The following is a 13,181-nucleotide window of genomic DNA, read 5'->3' as shown; positions in this document are numbered from 1 at the left end:
AAAAATGCTCTAAAACGGTTTCAAATGTGATTTTAAGCACTTTGATGTTTTTGTGTAACCAAGTTTCATTGAAATGCACAAAATGGTCTAAAACGTCTCCAAATGCGATTTGGAGATATTCTAAACACTTTGGTCTTTTTATGTTAACAAATTTTTTCGAAATGCACAAAATGGTCTAAAACGTCTCTAAATGCGATTTGAAGATATTCTGTGCACTTTGATATTTTTGTGTGAAAAGTTTTATCGACATGCTCAAAATGGTTTAAAACGTTTTCAAACACGATATTAAGCTATTTTGTGCAATTTGATGTTTTTGTGTGAAAAGTTTTATCGAAATGCACAAGATGGTCTAAAACGTCTCTAAATGCGATTTGAAGCTATTTTGTACACTTTGATGTTTTTGTGTGAAAAGTTTTATCGAAATGCACAAAATGGTCTAAAACCTCTTTAAATGCGATTTGAAGCTATTTTGTACACTTTGATGTTTTTGTGTGAAAAGTTTTATCGAAATGCTCAAAATGCTCTAAAACTGTTTTAAATGTGATTTTAAGCACTTTGATGTTTTTGTGTAACCAAGTTTCATCGAAATGCACAAAATGGTCTAAAACGTCTCCAAATGCGATTTGAAGCTATTTTGTACACTTTGATGTTTTTGTGTGAAAAGTATTATCGAAATGCTAAAAATGCTCTAAAACGCTTTCAAATGTGATTTTAAGCACTTTGATGTTTTTGTGTAACCAAGTTTCATCGAAATACACAAAATGGTCTAAAACGTCTCCAAATGCGATTTGAAGCTATTTTGTACACTTTGATGTTTTTGTGTGAAAAGTTTTATCGAAATGCTCAAAATGGTTTAAAACGTCTCCAAATGCGATTTGAAGCTATTCTGTGCACTTTGATGTTTTTTTGTGAAAAGTTTTATCGACATGCTCAAAATGGTTTAAAACGATTTCAAACACGGTATTAAGCTATTTTGTGCAATTTGATGTTTTTGTGTGAAAAGTTTTATCGAAATGCACAAAATGGTCTAAAACGTCTCTAAATGCGATTTGAAGCTATTTTGTACACTTTGATGTTTTTGTGTGAAAAGTTTTATCGAAATGCACAAAATGGTCTAAAACCTCTCTAAATGCGATTTGAAGCTATTTTGTACACTTTGATGTTTTTGTGTGAAAAGTATTATCGAAATGCTAAAAATGCTCTAAAACGGTTTCAAATGTGATTTTAAGCACTTTGATGTTTTTGTGTAACCAAGTTTCATTGAAATGCACAAAATGGTCTAAAACGTCTCCAAATGCGATTTGGAGATATTCTAAACACTTTGGTCTTTTTATGTTAACAAATTTTTTCGAAATGCACAAAATGGTCTAAAACGTCTCTAAATGCGATTTGAAGATATTCTGTGCACTTTGATATTTTTGTGTGAAAAGTTTTATCGACATGCTCAAAATGGTTTAAAACGTTTTCAAACACGATATTAAGCTATTTTGTGCAATTTGATGTTTTTGTGTGAAAAGTTTTATCGAAATGCACAAGATGGTCTAAAACGTCTCTAAATGCGATTTGAAGCTATTTTGTACACTTTGATGTTTTTGTGTGAAAAGTTTTATCGAAATGCACAAAATGGTCTAAAACCTCTTTAAATGCGATTTGAAGCTATTTTGTACACTTTGATGTTTTTGTGTGAAAAGTTTTATCGAAATGCTCAAAATGCTCTAAAACTGTTTTAAATGTGATTTTAAGCACTTTGATGTTTTTGTGTAACCAAGTTTCATCGAAATGCACAAAATGGTCTAAAACGTCTCCAAATGCGATTTGAAGCTATTTTGTACACTTTGATGTTTTTGTGTGAAAAGTATTATCGAAATGCTAAAAATGCTCTAAAACGCTTTCAAATGTGATTTTAAGCACTTTGATGTTTTTGTGTAACCAAGTTTCATCGAAATACACAAAATGGTCTAAAACGTCTCCAAATGCGATTTGAAGCTATTTTGTACACTTTGATGTTTTTGTGTGAAAAGTTTTATCGAAATGCTCAATATGGTCTAAAACGGTTTCAAATGTGATTTGAAGCTATTTTGTACACTTTGATGTTTTTGTGTGAAAAGTTTTATCGAAATGCTCAAAATGCTCTAAAACGGTTTCAAATGTGATTTTAAGCACTTTGATGAGTTTCATCGAAATGCACAAAATGGTCTAAAACGTCTCCAAATGCGATTTGAAGCTATTTTGTACACTTTGTTGTTTTTATGTGAAAAGTTTTATCGAAATGCACAAAATGGTTTAAAACGTCTCCAAATGCGATTTGAAGCTATTCTGTGCACTTTGATGTTTTTTTGTGAAAAGTTTTATCGACATGCTCAAAATGGTTTAAAACGATTTCAAACACGGTATTAAGCTATTTGTGCAATTTGATGTTTTTGTGTGAAAAGTTTTATCGAAATGCACAAAATGGTCTAAAACGTCTCTAAATGCGATTTGAAGCTATTTTGTACACTTTGATGTTTTTGTGTGAAAAGTTTTATCGAAATGCTCAAAATGCTCTAAAACGGTTTTAAATGTGATTTTAAGCACTTTGATGTTTTTGTGTAACCAAGTTCCATCGAAATGCACAAAATGGTTTAAAACGTCTCCAAATGCGATTTGGAGATATTCTAAACACTTTGGTCTTTTTATGTTAACAAATTTTTTCAAAATGCACAAAATAGTCTAAAACGTCTCCAAATGCGATTTGAAGCTATTTTGTGCACTTTGATTTTTTTGTGTGAAAAGTTTTATCGAAATGCTCAAAATGGTCTAAAACGGTTTCAAATGTGATTTTAAGCACTTTGATGTTTTTGTGTAACCAAGTTTCATCGAAATGCACAAAATGGTCTAAAACGTCTCCAAATGCGATTTGAAGCTATTTTGTACACTTTGATGTTTTTGTGTGAAAAGTATTATCGAAATGCTAAAAATGCTCTAAAACGGTTTCAAATGTGATTTTAAGCACTTTGATGTTTTTGTGTAACCAAGTTTCATCGAAATGCACAAAATGGTCTAAAACGTCTCCAAATGCGATTTGGAGATATTCTAAACACTTTGGTCTTTTTATGTTAACAAATTTTTTCGAAATGCACAAAATGGTCTAAAACGTCTCTAAATGCGATTTGAAGCTATTTTGTACACTTTGATGTTTTTGTGTGAAAAGTTTTATCGAAATGCTCAAAATGCTCTAAAACCGTTTCAAATGTGATTTTAAGCACTTTGATGTTTTTGTGTAACCAAGTTTCATCGAAATGCAAAAAATGGTCTAAAACGTCTCCAAATGTGATTTGAAGATATTCTAAACACTTTGGTCCTTTTATGTTAACACATTTTATCGAAATGCACAAAATGCTCTAAAACGTCTCCAAATGCAATTTGAAGCTATTCTGTGCACTTTGATGTTTTTTGTGAAAAGTTTTATCGAAATGCTCAAAATGGTTTAAAACGATTTAAAATGGTTTAAAACGATTTTGTGCAATTTGATGTTTTTGTGTGAAAAGTTTTATCGAAATGCACAAAATGGTCTAAAACGTCTCTAAATGCAATTTGAAGCTATTTTGTACACTTTGATGTTTTTGTGTGAAAAGTTTTATCGAAATGCACAAAATTGTCTAAAACCTCTCTAAATGCGATTTGAAGCTATTTTGTACACTTTGATGTTTTTGTGTGAAAAGTTTTATCGAAATGCTAAAAATGCTCTAAAACGGTTTTAAATGTGATTTTAAGCACTTTGATGTTTTTGTGTAACCAAGTTTCATCGAAATGCAAAAAATGGTCTAAAACGTCTCTAAATGCGATTTGAAGCTATTTTGTACACTTTGATGTTTTTGTGTGAAAAGTTTTATCGAAATGCTCAAAATGCTCTAAAACGGTTTCAAATGTGATTTTAAGCACTTTGATGTTTTTGTGTAACCAAGTTTCATCGAAATGCAAAAAATGGTCTAAAACGTCTCCAAATGTGATTTGAAGATATTCTAAACACTTTGGTCTTTTTATGTTAACACATTTTATCGAAATGCACAAAATGCTCTAAAACGTCTCCAAATGCAATTTGAAGCTATTCTGTGCACTTTGATGTTTTTTGTGAAAAGTTTTATCGACATGCTCAAAATGGTTTAAAACGATTTAAAATGGTTTAAAACGATTTTGTGCAATTTTATGTTTTTGTGTGAAAAGTTTTATCGAAATGCACAAAATGGTCTAAAACGTCTCTAAATGCAATTTGAAGCTATTTTGTACACTTTGATGTTTTTGTGTGAAAAGTTTTATCGAAATGCACAAAATTGTCTAAAACCTCTCTAAATGCGATTTGAAGCTATTTTGTACACTTTGATGTTTTTGTGTGAAAAGTTTTATCGAAATGCTAAAAATGCTCTAAAACGGTTTTAAATGTGATTTTAAGCACTTTGATGTTTTTGTGTAACCAAGTTCCATCGAAATGCACAAAATGGTTTAAAACGTCTCCAAATGCGATTTGGAGATATTCTAAACACTTTGGTCTTTTTATGTTAACAATTTTTTTCGAAATGCACAAAATAGTCTAAAACGTCCCCAAATGCGATTTGAAGCTATTTTGTGCACTTTGATTTTTTTGTGTGAAAAGTTTTATCGAAATGCTCAAAATGGTCTAAAACGGTTTCAAATGTGATTTTAAGCACTTTGATGTTTTTGTGTAACCAAGTTTCATCGAAATGCACAAAATGGTCTAAAACGTCTCCAAATGCGATTTGAAGCTATTTTGTACACTTTGATGTTTTGTGTGAAAAGTATTATCGAAATGCTAAAAATGCTCTAAAACGGTTTCAAATGTGATTTTAAGCACTTTGATGTTTTTGTGTAACCAAGTTTCATCGAAATGCACAAAATGGTCTAAAACGTCTCCAAATGCGATTTGAAGCTATTTTGTACACTTTGATGTTTTTGTGTGAAAAGTTTTATCGAAATGCTCAAAATGGTCTAAAACGGTTTCAAATGTGATTTGAAGCTATTTTGTACACTTTGATGTTTTTGTTTGAAAAGTTTTATCGAAATGCTCAAAATGCTCTAAAACGGTTTCAAATGTGATTTTAAGCACTTTGATGTTTTTGTGTAACCAAGTTTCATCGAAATGCACAAAATGGTCTAAAACGTCTCCAAATGCGATTTGGAGATATTCTAAACACTTTGATGTTTTTGTGTGAAAAGTTTTATCGACATGCTCAAAATGGTTTAAAATGATTTCAAACACGGTATTAAGCTATTTTGTGCAATTTGATGTTTTTGTGTGAAAAGTTTTATCGAAATGCACAAAATGGTCTAAAACATCTCTAAATGCGATTTGAAGCTATTTTGTGCACTTTGATGTTTTTGTGTGAAAAGTATTATCGAAATGCTAAAAATGCTCTAAAACGCTTTCAAATGTGATTTTAAGCACTTTGATGTTTTTGTGTAACCAAGTTTCATCGAAATGCACAAAATGGTCTAAAACGTCTCCAAATGCGATTTGAAGCTATTTTGTACACTTTGATGTTTTTGTGTGAAAAGTTTTATCGAAATGCTCAAAATGCTCTAAAACGGTTTAAAATGTGATTTTAAGCACTTTGATGTTTTTGTGTAACCAAGTTTCATCGAAATGCTAAAAATGGTCTAAAACGTCTCCAAATGTGATTTGAAGATATTCTAAACACTTTGGTCTTTTTATGTTAACACATTTTATCGAAATGCACAAAATGCTCTAAAACGTCTCCAAATGCAATTTGAAGCTATTCTGTGCACTTTGATGTTTTTTGTGAAAAGTTTTATCGAAATACTCAAAATGGTTTAAAACGATTTAAAATGGTTTAAAACGATTTTGTGCAATTTGATGTTTTTGTGTGAAAAGTTTTATCGAAATGCACAAAATGGTCTAAAACGTCTCTAAATGCAATTTGAAGCTATTTTGTACACTTTGATGTTTTTGTGTGAAAAGTTTTATCGAAATGCACAAAATTGTCTAAAACCTCTCTAAATGCGATTTGAAGCTATTTTGTACACTTTGATGTTTTTGTGTGAAAAGTTTTATCGAAATGCTAAAAATGCTCTAAAACGGTTTTAAATGTGATTTTAAGCACTTTGATGTTTTTGTGTAACCAAGTTTCATCGAAATGCAAAAAATGGTCTAAAACGTCTCTAAATGCGATTTGAAGCTATTTTGTACACTTTGATGTTTTTGTGTGAAAAGTTTTATCGAAATGCTCAAAATGCTCTAAAACGGTTTCAAATGTGATTTTAAGCACTTTGATGTTTTTGTGTAACCAAGTTTCATCGAAATGCAAAAAATGGTCTAAAACGTCTCCAAATGTGATTTGAAGATATTCTAAACACTTTGGTCTTTTTATGTTAACACATTTTATCGAAATGCACAAAATGCTCTAAAACGTCTCCAAATGCAATTTGAAGCTATTCTGTGCACTTTGATGTTTTTTGTGAAAAGTTTTATCGACATGCTCAAAATGGTTTAAAACGATTTAAAATGGTTTAAAACGATTTTGTGCAATTTTATGTTTTTGTGTGAAAAGTTTTATCGAAATGCACAAAATGGTCTAAAACGTCTCTAAATGCAATTTGAAGCTATTTTGTACACTTTGATGTTTTTGTGTGAAAAGTTTTATCGAAATGCACAAAATTGTCTAAAACCTCTCTAAATGCGATTTGAAGCTATTTTGTACACTTTGATGTTTTTGTGTGAAAAGTTTTATCGAAATGCTAAAAATGCTCTAAAACGGTTTTAAATGTGATTTTAAGCACTTTGATGTTTTTGTGTAACCAAGTTCCATCGAAATGCACAAAATGGTTTAAAACGTCTCCAAATGCGATTTGGAGATATTCTAAACACTTTGGTCTTTTTATGTTAACAATTTTTTTCGAAATGCACAAAATAGTCTAAAACGTCCCCAAATGCGATTTGAAGCTATTTTGTGCACTTTGATTTTTTTGTGTGAAAAGTTTTATCGAAATGCTCAAAATGGTCTAAAACGGTTTCAAATGTGATTTTAAGCACTTTGATGTTTTTGTGTAACCAAGTTTCATCGAAATGCACAAAATGGTCTAAAACGTCTCCAAATGCGATTTGAAGCTATTTTGTACACTTTGATGTTTTGTGTGAAAAGTATTATCGAAATGCTAAAAATGCTCTAAAACGGTTTCAAATGTGATTTTAAGCACTTTGATGTTTTTGTGTAACCAAGTTTCATCGAAATGCACAAAATGGTCTAAAACGTCTCCAAATGCGATTTGAAGCTATTTTGTACACTTTGATGTTTTTGTGTGAAAAGTTTTATCGAAATGCTCAAAATGGTCTAAAACGGTTTCAAATGTGATTTGAAGCTATTTTGTACACTTTGATGTTTTTGTTTGAAAAGTTTTATCGAAATGCTCAAAATGCTCTAAAACGGTTTCAAATGTGATTTTAAGCACTTTGATGTTTTTGTGTAACCAAGTTTCATCGAAATGCACAAAATGGTCTAAAACGTCTCCAAATGCGATTTGGAGATATTCTAAACACTTTGATGTTTTTGTGTGAAAAGTTTTATCGACATGCTCAAAATGGTTTAAAATGATTTCAAACACGGTATTAAGCTATTTTGTGCAATTTGATGTTTTTGTGTGAAAAGTTTTATCGAAATGCACAAAATGGTCTAAAACATCTCTAAATGCGATTTGAAGCTATTTTGTGCACTTTGATGTTTTTGTGTGAAAAGTATTATCGAAATGCTAAAAATGCTCTAAAACGCTTTCAAATGTGATTTTAAGCACTTTGATGTTTTTGTGTAACCAAGTTTCATCGAAATGCACAAAATGGTCTAAAACGTCTCCAAATGCGATTTGAAGCTATTTTGTACACTTTGATGTTTTTGTGTGAAAAGTTTTATCGAAATGCTCAATATGGTCTAAAACGGTTTCAAATGTGATTTGAAGCTATTTTGTACACTTTGATGTTTTTGTGTGAAAAGTATTATCGAAATGTTAAAAATGCTCTAAAACGGTTTCAAATGTGATTTTAAGCACTTTGATGTTTTTGTGTAACCAAGTTTCATCGAAATGCACAAAATGGTCTAAAACGTCTCCAAATGCGATTTGAAGCTATTCTGTACACTTTGATGTTTTTGTGTGAAAAGTTTTATCGAAATGCTCAAAATGGTCTAAAACGGTTTCAAATGTGATTTGAAGCTATTTTGTACACTTTGATGTTTTTGTGTGAAAAGTTTTATCGAAATGCTAAAAATGCTCTATAACGGTTTCAAATGTGATTTTAAGCACTTTGATGTTTTTGTGTAACCAAGTTTCATCGAAATGCACAAAATGGTCTAAAACGTATCCAAATGCGATTTGAAGCTATTCTAAGCACTTTGGTGTTTTTATGTTAAAAAGTTTTTTCGAAATGCACAAAATGGTCTAAAACGTCTCCAAATGCGATTTGAAGCTATTCTGTGCACTTTTATGTTTTTGTGTGAAAAGTTTTATCGACATGCTCAAAATGGTCTAAAACGTTTTCAAACACGATATTAAGCTATTTTGTGCAATTTGATGTTTTTGTGTGAAAAGTTTTATCGAAACGCACAAAATGGTCTAAAACATCTCTAAATGCGATTTGAAGCTATTTTGTGCACTTTTATGTTTTTGTGTGAAAAGTTTTATCGACATGCTCAAAATGGTCTAAAACGTTTTCAAACACGATATTAAGCTATTTTGTGCAATTTGATGTTTTTGTGTGAAAAGTTTTATCGAAACGCACAAAATGGTCTAAAACATCTCTAAATGCGATTTGAAGCTATTTTGTGCACTTTGATGTTTTTGTGTGAAAAGTTTTATCGAAATGCTCAAAATGCACTAAAACGGTTTTAAATGTGATTTTAAGCACTTTGATGTTTTTGTGTAACCAAGATTCATCGAAACGCACAAAATGGTCTAAAACGTCTCCAAATACGATTTGAAGCTATTTTGTACACTTTGATGTTTTTGTTTGAAAAGTTTATCGAAATGCTCAAAACGCTCTAAAACGGTTTTAAATGTGATTTTAAGCACTTTGATGTTTTTGTGTAACCAAGTTTTATCGAAATGCGCAAAATGGTCTAAAACGTCTCCAAATGCGATTTGGAGATATTCTAAACACTTTGGTCTTTTTATGTTAACAATTTTTTTCGAAATGCACAAAATGGTCTAAAACGTCTCTAAATGCGATTTGAAGATATTCTGTGCACTTTGATATTTTTGAGTGAAAAGTTTTATCGACATGCTAAAAATGGTTTAAAACGTTTTCAAACACGATATTAAGCTATTTTGTGAATTTTGATGTTTTTGTGTGAAAAGTTTTACCAAAATGCACAAAATGGTCTAAAACGTCTCCAAATGCGATTTGAAGCAATTTTGTACACTTTGATGTTTTTGTGTGAAAAGTTTTTTCGAAAAACACAAAATGGTCTAAAACGTCTCCAAATGCGATTTGGAGATATTCTAAACACTTTGGTCTTTTTATGTTAACAAATTTTTTCAAAATGCACAAAATGGTCTAAAACGTCTCTAAATGCGATTTGAAGATATTCTGTGCACTTTGATATTTTTGAGTGAAAAGTTTTATCGACATGCTCAAAATGGTTTAAAACGTTTTCAAACACGATATTAAGCTATTTTGTGCAATTTGATGTTTTTGTGTGAAAAGTTTTACCAAAATGCACAAAATTGTCTAAAACGTCTCCAAATGCGATTTGAAGCTATTCTGTGCACTTTGATATTTTTATGTGAAAAGTTTTATCGACATGCTCAAAATGGTTTAAAACGTTTTCAAACACGATATTAAGCTATTTTGTGCAATTTGATGTTTTTGTGTGAAAAGTTTTACCAAAATGCACAAAATGGTCTAAAACGTCTCTAAATGCGATTTGAAGTTATTTTGTACACTTTGATGTTTTTGTGTGAAAAGTTTGATCGAAATGCTCAAAATGCTCTAAAACGGTTTTAAATGTGATTTTAAGCACTTTGATGTTTTTGTGTAACCAAGTTCCATCGAAATGCACAAAATGGTTTAAAACGTCTCCAAATGCGATTTGGAGATATTCTAAACACTTTGGTCTTTTTATGTTAACAAATTTTTTCGAAATGCACAAAATAGTCTAAAACGTCTCCAAATGCGATTTGAAGCTATTTTGTGCACTTTGATTTTTTTGTGTGAAAAGTTTTATCGAAATGCTCAAAATGGTCTAAAACGATTTCAAATGTGATTTTAAGCACTTTGATGTTTTTGTGTAACCAAGTTTCATCGAAATGCACAAAATGGTCTAAAACGTCTCCAAATGCGATTTGAAGCTATTTTGTACACTTTGATGTTTTTGTGTGAAAAGTTTTATCGAAATGCTCAAAATGCACTAAAACGGTTTTAAATGTGATTTTAAGCACTTTGATGTTTTTGTGTAACCAAGATTCATCGAAACGCACAAAATGGTCTAAAACGTCTCCAAATACGATTTGAAGCTATTTTGTACACTTTGATGTTTTTGTTTGAAAAGTTTATCGAAATGCTCAAAACGCTCCAAAACGGTTTTAAATGTGATTTTAAGCACTTTGATGTTTTTGTGTAACCAAGTTTTATCGAAATGCGCAAAATGGTCTAAAACGTCTCCAAATGCGATTTGGAGATATTCTAAACACTTTGGTCTTTTTATGTTAACAATTTTTTTCGAAATGCACAAAATGGTCTAAAACGTCTCTAAATGCGATTTGAAGATATTCTGTGCACTTTGATATTTTTGAGTGAAAAGTTTTATCGACATGCTAAAAATGGTTTAAAACGTTTTCAAACACGATATTAAGCTATTTTGTGAATTTTGATGTTTTTGTGTGAAAAGTTTTACCAAAATGCACAAAATGGTCTAAAACGTCTCCAAATGCGATTTGAAGCAATTTTGTACACTTTGATGTTTTTGTGTGAAAAGTTTTTTCGAAAAACACAAAATGGTCTAAAACGTCTCCAAATGCGATTTGGAGATATTCTAAACACTTTGGTCTTTTTATGTTAACAAATTTTTTCAAAATGCACAAAATGGTCTAAAACGTCTCTAAATGCGATTTGAAGATATTCTGTGCACTTTGATATTTTTGAGTGAAAAGTTTTATCGACATGCTCAAAATGGTTTAAAACGTTTTCAAACACGATATTAAGCTATTTTGTGCAATTTGATGTTTTTGTGTGAAAAGTTTTACCAAAATGCACAAAATTGTCTAAAACGTCTCCAAATGCGATTTGAAGCTATTCTGTGCACTTTGATATTTTTATGTGAAAAGTTTTATCGACATGCTCAAAATGGTTTAAAACGTTTTCAAACACGATATTAAGCTATTTTGTGCAATTTGATGTTTTTGTGTGAAAAGTTTTACCAAAATGCACAAAATGGTCTAAAACGTCTCTAAATGCGATTTGAAGTTATTTTGTACACTTTGATGTTTTTGTGTGAAAAGTTTGATCGAAATGCTCAAAATGCTCTAAAACGGTTTTAAATGTGATTTTAAGCACTTTGATGTTTTTGTGTAACCAAGTTCCATCAAAATGCACAAAATGGTTTAAAACGTCTCCAAATGCGATTTGGAGATATTCTAAACACTTTGGTCTTTTTATGTTAACAAATTTTTTCGAAATGCACAAAATAGTCTAAAACGTCTCCAAATGCGATTTGAAGCTATTTTGTGCACTTTGATTTTTTTGTGTTAAAAGTTTTATCGAAATGCTCAAAATGGTCTAAAACGATTTCAAATGTGATTTTAAGCACTTTGATGTTTTTGTGTAACCAAGTTTCATCGAAATGCACAAAATGGTCTAAAACGTCTCCAAATGCGATTTGAAGCTATTTTGTACACTTTGATGTTTTTGTGTGAAAAGTTTTATCGAAATGCTCAAAATGGTCTAAAACGGTTTCAAATGTGATTTGAAGCTATTTTGTACACTTTGATGTTTTTGTGTGAAAAGTTTTATCGAAATGCTCAAAATTCTCTAAAACGGTTTCAAATGTGATTTTAAGCACTTTGATGTTTTTGTGTAACCAAGTTTCATCGAAATGCACAAAATGGTCTAAAACGTCTCCAAATGCGATTTGGAGATATTCTAAACACTTTGGTCTTTTTATGTTAACAAATTTTTTCGAAATGCACAAAATGGTCTAAAACGTCTCTAAATGCGATTTGAAGATATTCTGTGCACTTTGATGTTTTTGTGTGAAAAGTTTTATCGACATGCTCAAATTGGTTTAAAACGATTTCAAACACGGTATTAAGCTTTTTTGTGCAATTTGATGTTTTTGTGTGAAAAGTTTTATCGAAATGCACAAAATGGTCTAAAACATCTCTAAATGCTATTTTGTGCACTTTGATGTTTTTGTGTGAAAAGTTTATCGAAATGCTCAAAACGCTCTAAAACGGTTTTAAATGTGATTTTAAGCACTTTGATGTTTTTGTGTAACCAAGTTTCATCGAAATGCACAAAATGGTCTAAAACGTCTCCAAATGCGATTTGGAGATATTCTAAACACTTTGGTCTTTTTATGTTAACAAATTTTTTCGAAATGCACAAAATGGTCTAAAACGTCTCTAAATGCGATTTGAAGATATTCTGTGCACTTTGATGTTTTTGTGTGAAAAGTTTTATCGACATGCTCAAATTGGTTTAAAACGATTTCAAACACGGTATTAAGCTTTTTTGTGCAATTTGATGTTTTTGTGTGAAAAGTTTTATCGAAATGCACAAAATGGTCTAAAACATCTCTAAATGCTATTTTGTGCACTTTGATGTTTTTGTGTGAAAAGTTTATCGAAATGCTCAAAACGCTCTAAAACGGTTTTAAATGTGATTTTAAGCACTTTGATGTTTTTGTGTAACCAAGTTTCATCGAAATGCACAAAATGGTCTAAAACGTCTCCAAATGCGATTTGGAAATATTCTAAACACTTTGGTCTTTTTATGTTAACAAATTTTTTCGAAATGCACAAAATGGTCTAAAACGTCTCTAAATGCGATTTGAAGCAATTTTCTACACTTTGATGTTTTTGTGTGAAAAGTTTTTCGAAAATCACAAAATGGTCTAAAACGTCTCCAAATGCGATTTGAAGCAATTTTGTACACTTTGATGTTTTTGTGTGAAAAGTTTTTTCGA

Source organism: Antedon mediterranea, chromosome 7 (genome assembly GCF_964355755.1).
Source record: "Antedon mediterranea chromosome 7, ecAntMedi1.1, whole genome shotgun sequence".
Classification (NCBI taxonomy): domain Eukaryota; kingdom Metazoa; phylum Echinodermata; class Crinoidea; order Comatulida; family Antedonidae; genus Antedon; species Antedon mediterranea.
The sequence above is the reverse complement of the archived record's forward strand: the minus strand, read 5'-3'. Positions refer to the sequence as shown.